This window comes from Aotus nancymaae, unplaced genomic scaffold, assembly GCF_030222135.1.
Source record: "Aotus nancymaae isolate 86718 unplaced genomic scaffold, 86718_ANA_hifiasm-v0.15.2.pri h1tg000025l, whole genome shotgun sequence".
NCBI classification, from domain to species: Eukaryota; Metazoa; Chordata; class Mammalia; order Primates; family Aotidae; genus Aotus; species Aotus nancymaae.
The window spans coordinates 14,523,826-14,544,529 of NW_026988438.1; the positions used below are offsets into that span (position 1 = coordinate 14,523,826).

The following is a 20,704-nucleotide window of genomic DNA, read 5'->3' on the forward strand; positions in this document are numbered from 1 at the left end:
CGCCCGGCCTAGATCCATTATGTTTTTATGACACCTCTATGAAGTAGGTCGATAGATGTTATCATCTCCATTTTACAGATGAAGATAGTGAGATTCCGTTAAGAGATGTGCCCAAGTATATACAACTCATAAATGGTAGAAGAAAGGTTATGAGTCTTGGTCCAATGTTTTTCTACCAACCAAAACTCCTAATTAAGGTTCTTACTAGTGAGTCCTTGAATAGCTGTACAAATCTGAAGTGCCTCCTAAGACATGCAGGAAGCATCCAGTAGTGGAGGTGTAATAGTATCATCTGGTGGTTAAATACACAGCCCCTAGCCCCACCACTTAACAGCTGTGTGTGTCTCATCTTGAACAAGTCACTAAGTTCTCTGTGCCTCAGCTTCCTCATCTGCAAAACAGAGACAGAGGTACTTTCTAATATGGTTGTTATGGGTAATGTATATATACTGCATACACATAATGCATATGCTACATATATATCACGTAGTCATACGTACATAATTTACAAACATATATATTTTAAAACAGCTTCTGGAACATTGTTTTTAGTATATAGTTATTTTAGTATACAGTTATATTATTAGTATTAGACATATTCTACGTATTTCTAAAAATTTCCAGGCATGGAGTGTGCGTGTCTCTGTGAGAGAAAATGAAAAAAAGATATACTACCCATTTAGCCAAATTCCTGCATTCCCTAGCTCTCTAGGAGCAACAGAAGTATACTCTATGCATATTATTGTCCTTAATTGTTACTAGCAGATGGCACAGCCTTATTTTTCTTTAAATTATTATTAATAGGAATAAGTGAGAGAATGCATGACACAGCTAGGAATTTTCACACACAGTTTCCCAAACACTGTAGGAAAACAAAAATTCTTCTTGTCTATGAGTTACTAAAACAATTGAGGTGAGATCTAAGATGTGCTCGAAGTAGGTACAAGCAAATAAACAAAAAATGCTGGTTAGAGGACAAGCCTGGCTGGCTGTCTCTGTGGGTCTAGGTGAATGTGACTAGAGCCCAAGCTCCATGCAGGGCTGGGCCGCATGGGCCTGCTTCACTGGGAGCTCCGGGCCACAGAATGCGAGAGAGGCCGCTGGGCCCAGGCTGAGCTTTGCACAAGTGACAAACCCTGCAGCCTCCTACACAGAAATGGGGAAAGCACATACTACGTATCAGAAACAAAATCACCAAGCGAGGGAAAAGCCTCAAAGTTTTAAAGTAAGATATTCAAGGTATTATTTTAAAACCTCCTTGGGTCAGAAAAGAATGTTTTCCTGCCTGAAATGGGTCTTTCTTGAAGCATCTAAAGAAGAAAACATGAAGAGACATCGCAGGCATGCTTGAGGCAAAGCCTCTCCGCAACTTACTAGTGCAGAGCATCTTTCTGAGGCCCCAGTAGATCAGTCTTTATTATAAACAAGGAAGTGGAAAATAATTCACTTCAAATTAAGGCCACCCCAGCACAGAGAGATCGCCCTAAACCCTCGACTTCCCTGGGCACCTGAATGAGACCCAGAGAGCTCCAGTCCCGGTTAAGTGGTAGCTATACCTACAGGCAGGAGTTCCAGGGCATCTTGCTAACATGAGAAAGCAGAAGGCCTATGTCATTTGGGACCAGCAACAGGCGCTGGGCAACCAGAGGCTGAAGTGTAATTTGATCCTCCACCATAGCAGACTGAAACCAGCAGGTGAGGCCGTACAGCCCAATGGTGAGGTCACGCATTCATTCCAAAACTGGGCTCACAGCCCTGCTTTGAACTTATAGCTGAATGGTTGGGGAAAGCTTTGGACAAGTGACAAACTTCTCTAAGCCTCATGTTTCTTATCTGTAAAATGGGTACTTATCATTGAGTTGTGAGGACTGAATGAAGATAATGCTTATAAAGCACTTAGTTTAGTGCCTGGGACATATCAAGCGGCTCTTGGCTCAAGCAGCTCTACTTTAATTTATATTTTTTGAGGATTATAATAATGTTTATAGTTGAAAAAGAAAATCAGAGGAAGCGGATTTAGGAGTGTCCTAAATTAAAGATTCCTCAAGATTAGTAGAGTTAAAGATGATCTCTGACAATGAAAATCATACTCCCAATTTCTTTATATGGGCACATCGATAGAATGTAGCTGTTTGGGAGAGTCCCTTTGCTTTTCCTTAACTTATTTTCCTTTGAAACTTGTATTTTCAAAATGTAGGTGGGGTAAGTGTGTTTATCCCACTAAAACAAAACCTTCTCTTTTCTCAATAATTATTGAAAAGTTTCAACCAGTTTTTCACTAATGCTATGTTTATGAGTTCAGGGTCCCAACTGTACCCAAGACATCAAAAAGAAATAAAAGCTGAGTTGTCATCATGACAGCCTCCCAATGGACTGATCAGCTGATACACCAATAGGCTTGTGGTTCTTCTGGCTCGATGGTGCATCTGTCTCAAATAATTAATAATTTTAAGGCAACTCCTTAGAACACTTCTTAGAGGGTACTGGTAGATTACTGTATCTTTCCATATGATCTTTGGATGGATGAAGCTGCATTTATATCAAATGCTTTTATTCTTTGTGCCTATTTTGCTGCTGTTTTAGTAACCATGGACTTACAATATGCCAAACACTTGTCATACATCATCTTCTTTTATCCTCATTAACATTTTATATTATATTCCAATTTTACAGATGAGAAAACTGAGGCTCAAGTGATGTTAAGAAATTTTCCAAAATCACAAAGGTAGTGACAGAATTAGGCCTTGGCTCTATGCAAAAGTAAGTCCCAGGACCATGTACTTAAAAAACTTTGAAACTGTACTTTAAAAACCTTGTTCTCCTGCATGTTCTCTAATGCCTTATGACCATCCAGCCATTGAGGCAAAATTCTTAAAACCTAACATAGAGATCCAAGCATGTGTGATCATTTTATAAGCATGAGAAAGAATTATGAGAAGTAGCCTGATTTAGATTATCAGGACGTCATGAAAGGATTATGTTTCTGAGTTAAGTACCACACAATCACTCCCAGCCCTAGCAGGTCCAGAAAGAATGACCAGAAGGTGGCGGCCTTTCATAGCAAAGACATTCTGCTTAGGGATGTTCTCTAAGTTAAACTAAGCAAAGGAGAAAGAACAAGACAACACTGTGGGATTCATACCATTGTAGTTCCCGGGCCTTCTAGTTAGGCTACAGACTCCATGCTGGCTCCTCAGTTCTGACTCTGTGATACCTTTCCTGCCATCCTACCACCCCTCCTGCATAGCTCATGCCCTGTTCACTGTACACCCAGATGCTGCTGCCATAGCCCTTGGTACACGTCACTGTACAGTCATGTGTGGCTTTATGATGGGGATACCTTCTGAGAATTGCATGTTAGGCAATTTTGTCATTGTGCAAATATCACAGATTGTACTTAAGTAAACCTAGATGCTATAGCCTAATACATATCTAGGCTAGTGGGATTCAAATTATTTATGTCCTGGCTGACATGGCATCATTTTAAAATCATACAGTGTATTTTCACCCTGGTAACGTATTCCAAAATAAAGGGGTTTATTGAAGCTTTAAAATTACTCAGCTATAATGCTTTAAGTAACTGTGGAAAAACAAACAATTCAGCATCACTTTGCAGTACAATAAAGTCTCATATGTTTGGATTAATTGTGACCAGAGAAAAACTAAATGAGAAGTCCTAGAGCAGAGATTCCCAAAGTGTGGTCCCTGACCCCACCAGCAGCAGTACCACTTGGGAGACAGTTCACAGTCTCCCAGGTGGTGAGTTCACAGTCCTCATCCCAAACCCACTGAGTCAGAAATTCTGGGATTGGGGTCCAGCAATCTGTTTTAAGAAGCGTGTCCACGTCTGCCTTCCCCACTTTCCCTGCAACCCCTTACTCTGGTGATTCTGATGTCCACTAAAGGTTGAATATCACTGGCTTAGAAACATTAGATAGAGTGGAGAGGTGGACACTTCATTGTTTAAGCCGACCTGTTTGAGCCTCCCACCCTGCCATCAGATCCCAGGCTACTGTAGAGCCTTTTGAGCCACTGAACAGGCTAGATGTCTTCAAACTTCATTTATAAAGTTCTACGAGACAAGCCTGGTAAAAAGATGAGGGAGAAAATAAGAAGAAGGCAGTAGAAAGCAGACTGCAGTATATGAAATATTAAGAAATTGGCTCAGTAATCTTTGCTAGATATGAAACTAAAAAGTCAGGCACACAATTCCAGACTGGGCAGTAGAACCACAGATCCTTCACAAGCTGACCTGGTCTTGTCCTGAAGTGACATGGAGCCAACATCTCCCCAGAGCTAGGGTTGGACTTCACCCTGAGAGTTTCTTTTCACCTTGTGTCAACTTGGCTGAGCAAAGCCATATTGCACAAAAGTTGAAATGTTTCTTCTAAAAAGAAAAATCAGGTCTTAACAGAGAATAAGTAATAAGCTACCTGAAGTTTGAGAAGGTTATTTGCCACTGCTTAGGGTGCAAAGATTTCTAATTTACCACTAGCATAGTCCAGTTCACTCAGGTTCTGTCCATTTGTCCTAGATTGGACATTATGAATCACAAGAAGAAAACAACTGTATTGTATGAATCACTGTCCCCATTCCTTTTTCCATTTCTGGTTCAATTGACACTTTGTCTATTCACTCACAATAAGGTTAGTGTGGCTTTGCTAGCTACTTAAAAAGTTGTATTATCCAAAAAAGATGAAGCTCCAAGTGTGATGTAAGCCTGGTTAACTTTGGCTACTAAAGCTGAAGAAAGTTAGGGTTATACAAACTTACTCCCAAACCAAAGCATGAGAAACACGTAGTACATCACGAATGGAATTCTAATAAATACACTCTAAGTGGCTCTCCTCTCATTTCAAAGATGAAGGAAATTTTGAGAAAAACCTGAATAATATTTTGGAATGTTAAGAAAACTTTAAGTACTATCTTTAGTACTATGAAGAATAAATTCTTGTAAAGCATAGAGTTATCTACTATGCTGGAACACTGTAGGTTTGTCCCCATGTTTTGAAAAGAGCTCCATTCCTTTCAGAATCATAAAGAATGGAACTTTAGTCTCTGAAATCATTGCATCTACATCCTGAAATAGGAAGAGAGGCACTGTTTTGTGCCTACATGTGAAGACCTAATGAAAACCCACTAGATTTCAAGGAGACTACTATCTAGTTACCTTGAAAAATAAAGGCAAAAATTTTAAATGGAAAAATAATTTTGACATGTCAAGGACTGGATGGGGAATTGGCTATGAAAGGCAAGGAGAAGCAGCAGAGGTGGTTGACCAGAAACTTAAGATCAAGGCTGCCTTAATTTTCTTTTATTAAAATAAAATTAACACAGTATGAAATATCCTTCTTTAAACTGTATAATTTAGTGGTTATTAGTATATTCACAAAGTTGTGCAACCATCACCACTATCTAATTACACAACCTTTTCGTTACCCACTCAAAAATCCTGTGCCTACTGGCAGTCACTCCCCATTCCCTCCTCTCTCAGCCCTTGACAACCACTAATAATATGTTTTCTACTTACTTTCAAATAAATGGAATAATACAAGATGTAGCCTTCGGGTCTCTGTTTTCACTTAGTTTAATATTTTCAAGATTCAACAATGTTGTGGCATGTATCACTATGTCCTTTTTATTGCTGGATAATATTTCACTGTATGGTTATACGTTACTTTTAATCTATTCATCAGTTGTTAGACTTTTGTTTGTTTCCACTTTGGGATATTATGAATAATGCTGCTACAAACATTTGTGTCCAGTTGGCCCTCTGAATCTGCGAGTTCCACATCTGCATATTCAAATAACTGTTGATCAAAAATGTTCAAAGAGAAACAATATCACGGTATTTAAAAATACAAATTTTAAAAAATACAGTATAACAACAATTTATGTAACATTCACATTGTATTCAGTATTATAATACAGAGATGTTTTAATTTATACAGGAGGATGTATGTAGGTTATATGCAAATATCACACCACTTTCTATAAAGGACTTGAGCATACTCAAATTTTAGTAATGGGGACAGTGGAATTCCTGGAACCAATCACCACAGGGTGTGGAGAGATAACTGTATACGTTTTTGTGTAGACAGACAGTTTCAATTATCTTGAATACATATCTAGGAGTGGAGTTTCTGGGTCACATAGCAGGTGATTACATATTTAACTTTTTGAGAAACTGCAAAATTATTTTCCAAAGTGTCTGTACCACTTTACAGTCCCACTAGTAGTGTATTAGGGTTCTAATTGCTTTACATCCTCCTCAATTTTTATTATCTGTTTTTTTTTAATTATAGTATCCCAGTGAATATGAAGTGATATCTCACTTTGGTTTTGATTCGTGTTTCTCTGATGGCTAATGATGTTGAATACCTTTTTCTTGTGCTTACTGGCCATTTGTATATCTTCAGTGGAGAACATGCCTATTTGAATTTTTGCCCATTTTAAAATTGGGTTTTTTTAATGGTTGAGTTGTAAGAAATGTTTATAATTGTGGATACTAGACCTTTATCAAATATATGACTTACAACTATTTTCATCCATTCTGTGAGTTGTCTTTTAGTTTCTTTATGGTGTATTTTGAAGTACAAATATTTTCAATTTATCTATTATCATTTTTTCAATATATATATTTTTTCTTTGGTTGCTTGTGCTTTTGGTAACATATCTTAAAGAATCATTGGCCAATGCAAGGACACAAAGACTTAAACCTATGTTTTCTCCTAAGAGTCTTATAGTTTTAGCTCTCATATTTAGGTCTGTGATCTATTTTGAGTTAATTTTTGTATATAGCGTGACACAGGGTCCAACTTCACTCTTTTGCTGGTAGATATCCAGTTTTCCCATGCTTAATTTTCTTAATGTTTAGGAAAACAGAGAAAAGCTTCTGTCTTGAATGTTGATTTTCATTGATGCCACTTGCTCTAAGCAGGTGCTAAATCTGACAGACGAAGGATGGATTCAAAGGGAGAGACCCTATCACCTGCAAGATTCCCAGGGGTTATGAAAGCCCTCAGAACACCTTCACATGACTCCCACCACTAACGTGAGTATCACTAACATTCCACTAAATCAGTTAGATGTTCATAAATCCTCTCCAACCATGCAGAACAAAGGGTCTACAAAGCAAGTAAAAAATAATTAACAAAATGGTAGTAGAATATTTTTACTTATCAATTATTATCTTGAATATAAATGGATTAAATTCTCTAATCAAAAGATACAAGTGGCTGAATGGATAAAGACATGCTGCCTACAAGAGACTCACTTCACTTGTAAGGAGATGTACAGACTGAAAGTGAAGAGATGAAAAAAAAAATTCCCATGCAAATATAAACCAAAAGAGTGAAGAGTACCTATATATGTTAGATATGTTAAAACAAACTTTAAGTCAAAAATGTAAAAAGGGACAAAGAAGGTCATTGTATAAGGGTAAAGGAGTCAATTCCACAGTTGTGATATCCATAACAATTATAACTATATATGGACCTAACATGGGAATATCTACATATGGAAAGCAAATATTAATAGATCTGAAAGGAGAGATAGACTGCACTATAATAGTAGTAGGAAACTTCAACATCCCACTTTCAGCATTGGACAGATCATCCAGACAGAAAATCAATAAGGACACATAAGGTTTAAACTACACTATAGACCAAATAGACCTAGCAGACATAAACAGAACATTCCATCCAACAGCTGTTGAATATACATTCTTCTCAACTGCACATGGAACATTTTCTAGAACAGATCATGTGTTAGGCCACAAAAAAAGTCTTAACAAATCTAATGTCTTAGTTTATTTTGTGCTAGTATAACAGAATGCCACAATCTGGCTAATACATAATGAACAGCAATTTATTGGCTTCAGTTCTGGAGGCTGGGATGTCTAAGATTGAGAATCATGGAGTCAAATATGGCAAGAGCTTTCTTGCCATGTCATCCCCTGGTAGAAGGGCAAGATGAGGGCAAGAGAGACAAAAGGGAGCTGAACCTGTCCTTTTATAAGGAATCCACTCTTATTATTATAACCCACTCCCATGACAATGGCATTAACCTATTCATGAGTGAAAGGTTCTCATGACCTAATGATCTCTTAAAGATCTTACTTCTTAATACTATCACAATGGCAATTAAATTTCAACGTGAGTTTAGGAGACAAACATTTAAACTATAGCATCTAAAAAGACTAAATTCTTATCAAAAGTATCTTTTCTGATCACAATGATATAAAGCTAGAAGTCAATAATGGGAGGCATTTCAGAAAATTCACAAATACAATGAAATTAAACAATACCCTCCCGAGAAGCCAATGGGTCAAAAAAGAAATTAAAAGAGAAATTTAAAAATTTCTTGAGAAATGGAAAGACAACATACAAAAACTTATGGAATACAGTGAAAGCAGTTCCAAAACAAAAGTTTATAGCAATAAATATCTATATCAGAAAAGAAGAAAGATATTAATCTAACGTTTCACCTTAAGGAACTAGAAAAACAAGAACGAATAAAGTTCAAAGTTAATAGAAGGAAATAAAAATTAGAGAAGAGGCCAAGCATGGCAGCTCACACCTAAAATATGAGTACTTTGGGAGGTCGAGGCCACTAGATAGCCTGAGGCCAGGAGTTCAACACCAGCCTGGCCAACCTGGCAAAACCCTGTCTCTACTAATAACATAAAAATCAGCTGGGCATGGTGGCAGGCAACTGTAGTCCCAGCTCCTCAGAAATTCCAGGCAGTAGAATTGCTTGACCTTAGGAGGCGGAGGTTGCAGTGAGCCAAGATAGTGCCACTGCACTCCAGCCTGGGTGAAAGAGTCAAACTCTGTCTCAAAAAAAAAAAAAAAAAAAAGAAAAGAAAAGAAAAGAAAAGAAAATTAGAGAAGAAAAATAAAGACTAGAAAAACAATACAAAAGATCAACGAAATAAAGACTAGAAAAACAATACAAAAAAATCAATGAAATGAAGATTATTTTTTTGAAAAAAGAGAAGACTCAACAAACAAAATCAGAAATATAAAAGAAGGTATTAGCAGGTGGAGGTTGCAGTGAGCCAAGATCATACGACTACACTCCATCCAGGGCAACAAAGTGAGACTCCATCTCAAAAAAAAAAAGAGAGAAGAAAAAATAAAGACTAGAAAAACAATACAAAAGATCAATGAAACGAAGAAATATTTTTTGAAAAGATAAAATTGACAAACTTTTAGCTGGGCTAACTAAGGAAAAAAGAGAAGACTCAATAAATAAAACCAGAAATATAAAAGAAGACGTAAGTGGTACAACATAAATACAAAGCATCATAAGGGACTACTATGAACAATTATATGACAACAAATGATATAATGTAAAAGAAATGGATAAATTCCTTATACTGTCTACCAAAAAATTAATTATGAAGAAACAGAAAATCAGAAGAGGCCAATAATGAGTAGAGAGAGTGAGTCTGTAACAAAGAAGTCTCCAATCAAAGAAAAGCTCAAGGCTTGTAGCTTCACTGCTGAATTCTAACAAACATTTAAAGAAGAACTAATACCATTTTTTTCTCTGTTACAAAAAACTGAAGAGGAGGGATATTTCCATACTCATTTTATGAAGCCAGCATTACCCTGATGCCAAAGCCAGATAAGAATGTTATTAAAAAATTACACTATAGTCAAATATCTCTGATGAACAGAGATGCAAAAATCCTTAACAAAATACTATCAAATCAAATTCAATAGCACACTATAAAGACTATTCACCATGATTAAGCAGGATTCATCCCAGAGATGCAAAGATAGTCTCACATATGCAAATCAATACAGTAGTCCCTCCTTATCCAAGGTTTTGCTTTCCACAGTTTCAGTTACCCACTGAATATCCAAAAATATGTTTAATATCCAAAAATATTAAACACAAAATTCCAGAAATAATTCACAAGTTTTAAATTGTACCCTGTTCTGAGTAGCATGATGAAATCTTCCTCTGTCCTACTACATCCTGCCTGGGACAGCAATCATCCCTTTGTCTAGCATATCCATGCTGTATATGCTACCCACAAATGAGTCAGTAGTATTCATCTCAGTTATCAGATAAAGTGTTACAATATTGGCCAGGCATGGTAGCTCATTTCTGTAATCCCAATACTTTGGGACCCCAAGGCTGGAGGATTGCTTGAGCCCAGGAGTTTGAGACTAGCCTAGGCAACAAAGTGAGACCTCTTCTGTACAAAAAATCATAAAATTAGCCAGGTGTGGTGGGTGTGCCTGTGATAGCAGCTGCACGGGAGGCTGAGGCAGGAGGATCACAGGAGGTCAAGGCTGCAGTGAGGTGCATTCACAACACTGCACTCCAGCCTGGATGGCAGAGCAAGACCCCATCTCAAGAAAAAAAAATAGTTGTGATATTACAGTTCTTTTGTTCAAATAACCCTTATTTTACTTAATAATGGCCCCAAAGCACAAGAGTAGTGATGCTGGCAATTTGGATATGTCAAAGAGAAGCTGTAAAAATGTTTCATTTACGTAAAAAGGTACATTCTCAATAAGGAAAGAAAAAATTACATTGTGAGGCTGTTAAGATCTACAGTAAAAATGAATCTTCTATCTGTGAAATTGTGAAGAAGGAAAAGGAAACTCATGCTCATTTTGCTGAAAGACCTTAAACTGCAAAAGCTGTGGCCACAGTGCATGCTACGTGCTAAGTTAAGATGAAAAAGCCATTACATTTGTGTGTGTAGCAGGGAAACATGAACAGAAACATGGTCTGCTTGGTAATCAGGCTCAGTACTATCCAGGGTTTCAGGCATTCACTGACAGTCTTGAAACATATCTTCTACATATAAGAGAGGACTACCGTAAATGTAATACATTACATTAACAGGATAAAGGACAAAAACTTTTATGATCATTCCAATAGATGCAAAAAAGCAGTTGGCAAAATTCAACACCCTTTCATGATAAAAAACCCTCAATAAATTAGGTATAGAAGGAATGCACCTCCACATAATAAAGGCCATTTATTACAAACTCACAGCAAACATCATACTCAATAGGGAAAAGTTGGAAGCTTTTCCTCAAAGATGTACAAGGCAAAGATGTGCACCTTTGCTACTTCTATTCAACATAGTCCTGGAAGTCCTAGCAAAACAATTAGGCAAGAGAAATAAATGAAAACTTTCCAAAACTGAAAAGAAAGAAGTTAAATTGCACCTATTTGCAGACAACATAATCTTTTATATAGAAAACCCTAAAGACTTCACCAAAATCCTTTAGAAATAACAAACAAATGCCATAAAGTTGTAGGATACACAATCAATATATAAAAATTAGCAGCATTTCTATACACTAACAGTAGACTGAGTAAAAAAAAAAAATCAAGAAAACAATTTACAATAGAGACTAAAATAATACAACACTTAGGAATAAATCTAACAAAGGTAAAAGATCTCTATACTGAAAACTATAAAACACTGATGAGAGAAATTGAAGAAGACACAAATAAATTGATAGCTATTCCATGTTTATGGATTGGAAGAATTAATATTGTCAAAATGTCCATACTACTCAAAGCGATCTAAAAATTAAATGTAATCTTTATCAAAATACCAATGAAATTTTTTACAGAACTAGAAAAAACAATCATAAAATTCATAGGAAACCACAAAAGACTCCAAACAGCCATACTGAGCAAAAAGAACGAAGCTGGAGGCATCACACTATCTGACTTCAAAATATACTACAAACCTTAAGTAATCAGAACAGCATGGTACTGGCATAAAAATATACATATAGATCAATGGAACAGAATAGAGAGCCCAGAAATAAATCTATGCATTTATAGTCAACCGATTTTTTATGCAGGTGACAAGAACAGACTGTAGGGAAAGAATAGTCTTTTCAACAAATGGTGTTGGAAAAACTGATATCCACATGCAGAAGAATAAATTTAGACCTTTATCTTAAACCATATCCAAAAAATATCCCCTCAAAATTGATTAAAGACTCAATTGTAAAACACAAAACTACTATAAGAAAACCTAACAGGGAAGCTCCATGGCATTGTTCTGGACAAGGATTTTTGAAGGAAACGTACATGCTGCAAAAGCAGAAACAGACAAATGGAGTTACTTCAAACTGAAAATGTTCCCCACAGACAAAGAAACAATCAACAGAGTAAAGAGACAGTGTACACAATGGGAGAAAATATTTGCAAACTTACATCTGATTAAGGTGTAATATCCAAAATATATAAGTAACTCAGTTTAATAGCAAGAAAACAAATAACCAGATTTTGAAAATGGGCAAAGAATCTTTATGTCTCTTTAAAGAAGACATACAGATGGTCAACAGGTATCTGAAAAATGCTCAACATCATTAATCATCAGGGAAATGCAAATTAAAACCACATGAGCTATCACCCTATACCTGTTAGAATGGCTATTATCAGAAGGACAAAAGACAGCAAATACTGGCAAGATTGTGGAGAAAAGGGAACTCTTGCACACAGTTGGTGGTAATTTAAATTAGTATAGCCATTATGGAAAACAACATAAAGGTTACTCAAAAAATTAAAAACAGAACTTCCATATGATCCAGCAATCAGAAAATAAAACGAGTATGTCAGAGAGGTATTTGCACTCCCATGTTCACTGCCGCATCATTCACAATAGCCAAGATATGAGATCAACCTATGTGTTTATCAAAAGATGAACAGATAATGAAAATGGGGTTTACACAATGGAATAATATTCAGCCATAAAAAGGAAAATCCTGTCATTTGCAACAATATAGATGAACCTAGAGGGCATTTTATTAAGTGAAATAAGCCAGGTACAGAACAAGTACTGTATGAGCTCATTCATGAGGAATCTTAAAAAGTTGATGTCATAAAGTAGAGAGTAAGAAGGTAAGGTTACCAGGGACTGGGGCAGTTGAGGAGGGAAAGATGGGAGATGTTGGTCAAAGGATACAAAATTTCAGTTATATAGGAGAAGTTCAAGAGACCTATTGTACAACATGGTGACTACAGGTAATAACAGTATACAGATGTTTTTCGACTTAAAATTGGGTTACATCCCAATACACCCATTGTAAAGTTAAAAAAAAAAACAAACCGTAAGTCAAACACCAGTATAAGTCAGGAACCATTTGTATTGTGTTACTGAAAAATGATAATACGGTGGATGTTAAGTGTTCTCACCATAAATATGATAACTATGTGAGGTAATGCATACGCTAATTAGCCATGTTTAGTTATTCCACAATGCATATATACTTCAAAACATTATGTTGTACATGATAAACATAATTTTATTCATAAATTAAAAATAAAACTAAAAGAAGAAAAGGTAGCAAATAATAAGAACCAACAGGAGTGAGTCACATAATAAGTAAAGACAGGAGAGTATAACGGGTAGATTACTGTGGATAAATGAAATAGAATTTCATAGAGAATAGAAGCTGTGGTGTGAATTTCAAGGATAGGCAGGGCTCAGTTAAGTGGAAAAGAATGGGGAAAATATCCAAGGGAGATCGCCCGGCATATACAAAGATCTGGAGACCGAATTCACATTTTATAAAGTCTGAGAGACAAGTTTTTCAGAATAGAAGTTTTGATTTGAGAGCAAGAGGAGATTAATTTAGAGATGTATATTGAGGCCAGATTAGTAGAGGGTTTTAAGTATCACGTTAAAGAATTTGGACTTTATGCTGTAGACAGTGAGGAGTTATTAAAAGTTACTGGGTAAGAAACTGACAGCTGCAAGACAACATTTAAAACATGCTTGTAAAGAAACTATGTAAAAAATGAACTCTAAACCCGTCTCTGACAAATGAGGGTCCAGTGTTGGGTGTAGAAAGTAACTGGACCGTAGACGCTGAGTGTGGAGAAAATGGAATTGAGAAAGAATCTACAAGCAAAGGCGGATGGGTAGGTAGGTTCAGGAACAAAATCAAATCCAGGATAAACAATTCAAAGGGAGCAGCCAGAGAAAAGATTTGTGACTGATGGTCTAACAAAGTGTGGAGACTTGGTCCAGGGTGATGAGAAAGCACTAAGTGGTGATAGCACTGAAATGGAAAGAATGCTGCAGATTGGAGACTCTGGAAAAGAATTTAGGGCAGATCTTAGTAGTGGAAGGTGAAGGAAAAGAAAACAAATTAGAGATTATTTCAAACGTTCACACCTTGAAGGAAGAAAAGTGACCGGTGTTAACTGGTAGACATAAAGAAATCTAGAGAAATCCCTGCTTTGGGGTAAAAAAATGCATACTTGGTGAATGAGTTTGTGATAAGGGCTTTTCTGATCATAAGAAATGTAGAACCAAAGGTCAGAGAAGACAAAATTCAAAGTGAGTCCCTGGGAGCCACCCAATGGAGTCACAGAGAAAATGTTGCATCTATAGAAAAAGAGAACGCAGAAAGCTAATGGCACAGGAACTTATCTAATATGACAGACATTTTACAATGACAGAGTTAATTTGTTTTTCAAATACTGAATTCTAATGTAATGTGGTATCAAGGTGTGACATCTGAAGGACTGATCTGAGTTGGGTATGGGATACCACATGGAGGAATGGTGAGGATGGTGCACCACACTGAGGACAGGAACCTGGTCTTGTAGTTCCCTTTATCTCACACACACACACACACACACACACACAGAGAGAGAGAGAGAGAGACAGAGACAGAGAGAGAGAGAGATATTTATCATTTATGTTCAGAATGGGTGTTTTTCTCCAAGTACTGGGAAGCAACTTGATGACTGAACTTTTCCGACTACCTCAAGAAGGATGAGCTTCCATTCTTCTATGCTCACATTTAAAAATCATTTTAGGAAGTATTTATTTCATTTCCATGGTATTTGCTTCTTACTGTGCAGAGATATTAGTTTGGCAGCAAAAGCATTTTTCCTGAACAGAAGCAAATGTCAAGTCTGGCTCAATCAATAGGCACAGCCAAAGGGTTAGCTTTAAATTTCATAACACAAGTAAATCTTGCAAAATTTCTAGGATGAGAGAAGAATCAAAATAACCATGATTATAACAGAACTTGGCAACACTGGAAGAGGTTCTGCTATTAAGGGCTCACTTTACAAGGGAAATTGAAAGTTCAGAATAATGACAGAAGGTGCGGAAGTGAGTTTTCTCCTATAACATATATAAATGACAATGATCATATTAAAAAATATATAGAAATGACCTTTTACTGCCTTGATACTTGTGAACAAGCTTCCATAGAATCTGTACCAACATAAAGCTATACAATTATAGAATTCCTCAAGTCACTGAGTACCAAAGTATAAGCACACCTCTTTAACAACTGGCCTACATTTTTTCTGAAATTGAATGAAAAAGAAATACTGTCTTTTGAAAATCCAGTTGCTAGTGTAAAATGGAAAATGCCCTATAATTGCTTACTCAAGATTCTTGAAGGCAGAGAACAAACACTGGCTGATAGAAGCTTTTCAAGAAATGTTTGGGGATGAATAAATGATTATTACAAATGGTGAGCAAAATGCTTTCTTTCTCTCTTGTGACAGAATTTTGATTGGTTCTGTTAAAACAAATTTATAACAGTTCTTCATGGGTCAGAATATAAATCTATATTTATAGATTCTGAAATCCATTTTACTACTACATTTTGATATACACACACATATTACAAGATGCTATTTCATATCTCAATTTCTGTGGAAAGTGTGACTGAATGTTACTGAGGAGGCACAGGTTGTCAACTTGCTCAATAATTCAACTGACATTATTCTCAATAACACACCAGGCATTGTTACATGGCAAACCTTGAAAATTAATTCAAAGCAGATATCTAAGCATAATGCATAAGAACATTTGATAAAGCTTGGAGAATAAGCCAAATGAGGGCCTCCCTTCATTAAAGGCTAATGGGGTTACAACTGTTCTATTAGGAAAATGGCAATAACTTTAAAACATAAAGAGACCTCTAGAACTTTCCTTGTTAGATTTTTCTGTAATTCCTGCCACCATCTTGAGGATTATATGCTTCTCTCATGTCTTTATATAGTTGGTTTGTTTTACTTCTATTCTTTTTTGTTGTTGTTGTTGTTTTGTTTTGTTTTACTTCTATTCTTGAGAGAGTGATCCCTTTATTTCACCACAGCAGTTTGGAATAGTGCCTGGTAGTTTCGAGAGTAATACACATTCTCTCTTTCAGCCAAGAATGCAGAGAAGACAGTTTAGAGAAAGGTCACCACCTACTAGTGAAACTATCTTTGCAAAAATTGTAACATGAAAAGTTATGACAGTGAAAGAGATCTGATCTAACCAACATTTTGCTTTTAATCTCCAAAGTATACTTGGTTATTCCTGGGCTTAGGCCAAACTACTTTGGAATCTTAGTTTATAGTTTAAGTTGTAAGAGCCATTTCCCAAAATTAGACTACCTTTATAAAACCAATGAAAAGCTATCAGGTTAGGAGAATGAGAGGGGCCAGAATTCTGCTAAGATGTAGGCATAAACGATTACCAGCCATTATTCTGGAGGTCACAAGATTTGCAATTTCCCCAATTCACTATTGCACAATCTAAAATTGGCCTTTTAAGATGTCTTTTTCGGCTTCTGCATTTCTGACAACCTGATGGCCCCACCCAGACCCTGGACTCTTGGTTCCACCGGTCTGTCCTGGGTCCACCACCCAGAAAGCTGACTTAGTCGTTGAGGACCATTTTTCACATCCTTAAGATGGCATCCCCAACCAATCAGAAGCACCCATTCCACTTCTCTCAACCCACCAAACTATCCTTAAAGCACCTTAGCCTCTGATTTTTGCAGGAGATTGATTTGAGTAGTAACTTTGTCTCCCATGTGGCATAGCTGGCCTTCACCAATTAAATTCTTCATTGCAATGTCTCAATGAATTGGTTTTGCCTGTGCAGCAAGGAGGACGAAGCCATTGGGCAATTACATTAACAGTGTCTGTCAAAGACTGAAAAAAAATCTAGGTTCTTTCCTTTGTGAAGGAACAGTCAAATCCTTGCTCATAGCTTCACAGTTTTCCTTTATTCTCTTTGCTTCCCAATATTTTTAAAAACTCAATATTAAGAGTCTGATATAATAATGCATAAAGAAAATATAATCATGAGGCTTCTGAGCCAATAAATATTCTATAAGGTATTAGGTTTAATAATTTGGAGTGTAGGGCCACAACATACCCTTATGGCTCACTGATATCTACTTAAAGTTGAGAATCTTTTCTTCTCTCCCAGCCCTGCTCTTCTTATGTTGTTCTTAGCCCATCCTCTGGAAGACTGGTAATCTCGTGGGAACACTTGTATTTATGTTCTCTTCATAAGACACACACCAAAAAACATTTTAAACATAATTCCTCTCTCAAATTTTCCCACTACAGTTCCAAATTTCAATGACATATTTATTCACTTTCCAGCTATGCAAGTTCTTTCTCTCCTGTGATCCTTTAACTTACTCTTTTTATCCTGTTATTTCATCTTTCTTTTCAGTAGCTTCAATTCACTTAATCTATTATAATGGCCTAAGAAAGCAAAGCATTTTTGGTACTTCTACATGTATTTTCCTGGTTAAAAAAAAAGACAAGCTGAGTTGCACTTATTTTCTCATTTTGTTTACAATTTTCTTGGAGTTATATTTTTTTCTGAAAGCCATATTATCTCCCTTTTTTTCTCTCTGCTGCCATTTGCTTTGCTAATCACATAGTTAACATACAAGTCAGAATCAAGCGATACAACATTTGTGTTTCTGGCCAAAATGGAGTAATAGAGACCAAATTTACCCAGAAACCTGAAATTTAAAATATAGAATGCTGACTAAAACAACAACTTACAGGCCACTAGAGGTCAGGCAATGAGGAACAGCGATTCATGAGGGAGAGACACAAACAAGAGGAGCCCTACAATTGCCCCAGGTACAGCATTGAGAGAGTTTCCAGGCCATGGTGCAGGGAGGAAACTCAGGTGAAATCCAGCAGATCTCTAAGTTGTAGAGACAGAGTTGAAAGTCCAGGGAGACCAGGCAGTTAGAATTCACAGGATAATACAGCAGAGAGAAGAAATCTGCACAAAAGAAAACTCAGAAGGTCTACAGAAGGTTGCGTTTGAGAATTCAGCTTAGCATTGATCAGTACATTTATGTGAAGAAACTACCTGAGGCCAAGGAAAGAATGACCTGAAAACAATTACAGATAACAGTTCTGGGCTTTTACACAGGAACAGGAATAGTTTCTGTTCACACCAGTCAGACTGGAAAACCTCAAGATTTATGGGGCAATGTGTAGAACACATGTAAGGGACTTACTTCAGTAGCAGGAATTAGCCCTAAGCTGAGCACTGCTCCTGTCCCAACTGAAAAATCTTAAAAACAAGACCTTAAAAGATAAAACTTGGTCAAAGTTAATTTACTATACCTCAGAACAAATCACAAGAAATTTATAGAAATTCAAGTATCTGAAACCTAAAAAAAAAAAATTCACAATATCTAATATAAAGCAAAAATTACCAAACATGCAGGAGGACTTCAGCAAAAAAAAAAAAAAAAAAAAAAAAATCCAGAATAGGAGGCTGAGAACTCTCACTCCACCCACAGAGCATCAAATAAACATCTACACATGAATCAACATTCTTTGAGAAAAATGCAGAAACTAGTGGAGAGATTTCTATAAACTGGAAGGATGAGAAAATTCCCACTTCAGCACAGGTAAGAAAAGCTGAGACATAGTCTCACTCACACCATAAACCCTACCCTCAGCCCAGCACTAGACAATTGAGAGAACCTCCATCTCTCAGTTTCTCCCTGAGGAGTAAAAAGCTTGAACCATACATACGGTACCCCAATTTTAAAAACCACTACCAGAGGAAATGACTCCTAACTTGCCTCTCTCTCGAAGTTGATGGGGCCCAGCATTTATTAGCCTCTGGAATGGCAAAGAACAGAGGCAGCTTTAAACAGGCACTCAAGCATTTCCCATGCTTCTCCCCACTGGCTTAGCACAGAGTGAGCAGGTGACAAAGCCCAGCTCCCAGCTTTTTCCTAGAAGGGGTTGGTTTGCACATCAAATGCGTGACTTTTCCAGCTGCTGCCCAAGGGTCTGGCTTCTAACTAGCCTGTATCTGGAAGTCAACAGAGCAGGCAATTACTAGTCTCCAGGGAGTTTAAATGGATATGTAGACACTTTCCACAGTTCCTTCCTCCAGCTCACTCTGGCAAAAAACGAAACCTCTAGCTTCTCCCTGGAAGGAGTTGAACTCACAATGAATGCCCTGATTTTTTCATCTGCTGTTTGGGAGTCTGGTTATAACTCACCTAATTGGAGAGCTGATATGGCCCAATATTCACTGGTCATTTGGAGTCTCCAGAGAACAAAGCAGTGTTTTGAATGGCCTTGCAGGCTCTTCCCATGACTCCTCCTGCCAGCTCATTTTACCAAAAATGCACAGCTCTCAGATTCTCCCTAGAAGGGATTACACTATACATCTAGTACCTTGACTTTTCCAGCTGCTATCCATGGATCTGGCTTCAAACTTGCTTGTTTCTTGGAGCTAACAGGGCAGGTAGTCACTAGTTACTGGGAGTTTAAATAAGTGTGAGGATACTTCTCATGGCTCCTCCCCACAAATCATTCCAGAAATAAAACCAAGCCTACAGTTTCTCCCTAGAAGAACTTAAACTACCCAACTAGACTCTCAACTTTTCTAGCTGCTACCAGAAGGACTGGCCTCTAACTTGTCTATTCTGAGAGCTGAAGGGCCTAGCATTTATTAGACCCTTGGAGGTGACAAGGAGTAAAGCAATGATTTGAAAGACCCTGCAGTTTGAGTGAGCATACAGGCATTTGCCACATTTCCTCTTCCTGGATTAGTGCAGAGCAAGGGAGTGACAAACTCCAGTTCTCAGCATCTTCCTAAGGAGAGATGCATTAAGGAGAGCTAGAGATTCATAAGGAGAGCTGGAACAAATTGATGCATTAGATCACGTATCTAATGCATCAATTATTCCAACTGCTTCTCAAGAAACTGGCTCCAATCTTGCCAATCTTAGAATGCTCATGAGCTTAGCATACTCTAGCATCCTGGGACCATTAAGGAAAAAGATGGCAGTTTGGAAGCACAAAGGATTAGGAAGCATCCAGAATCTCTGGCTAGACTAATAGATGAAGAGTGTCCCTTATATGAGACCAGTCTGTGAAGACTGGGAGAGGTGGCTACTTTATAAAATGTGCAGAAACTAACACAAAGAATCAAAGAAAATAAAAATATGTTCCAAATAAAAGAACAAGATAAATCTTCAGAAACCTACCTTAATGAAATGGAGACACGTGATTTACCCAACAGAGAATTCAAAATGTTGATCATGAAGATGTTCACAATAGTTAGGAGAGAAATGCACGAACAATGTGAGAATCTTGACAAAGAAATCGAAGATATTTAAAAATGCCAAATAGAAATAATAGAGCTGGAAGGGCAGGTAAGCAGTTGGGCAAGTAGATACATTCTTGTGAGACAACAGTTAGTGCCCATTAAATCTACATTTTACATAAGATAAGGTGAATGTCTGAAAAGAATAAAGGAGTAAAGGAAGAAGAGTCAATTACGGAGATGTCTCTGGGTAGGTGAAGGAATGAATCTTGATTTTGTTCTGCATCTTAGAAGATTAGATACACAACACTCTGAAGAAATGAATGCCACCAGATCTGAGGAGCAGTTCCA

General features: G+C 37.1%; 1 protein-coding gene across 5 annotated transcripts in view; it reads right to left on the minus strand.

Moving 5' to 3' along the window:
- Positions 1–20,704, minus strand: part of DYNC1I1 (dynein cytoplasmic 1 intermediate chain 1) — a 315,600-nt gene that overhangs the window by 227,733 nt on the left and 67,163 nt on the right. The window lies entirely within an intron of this gene.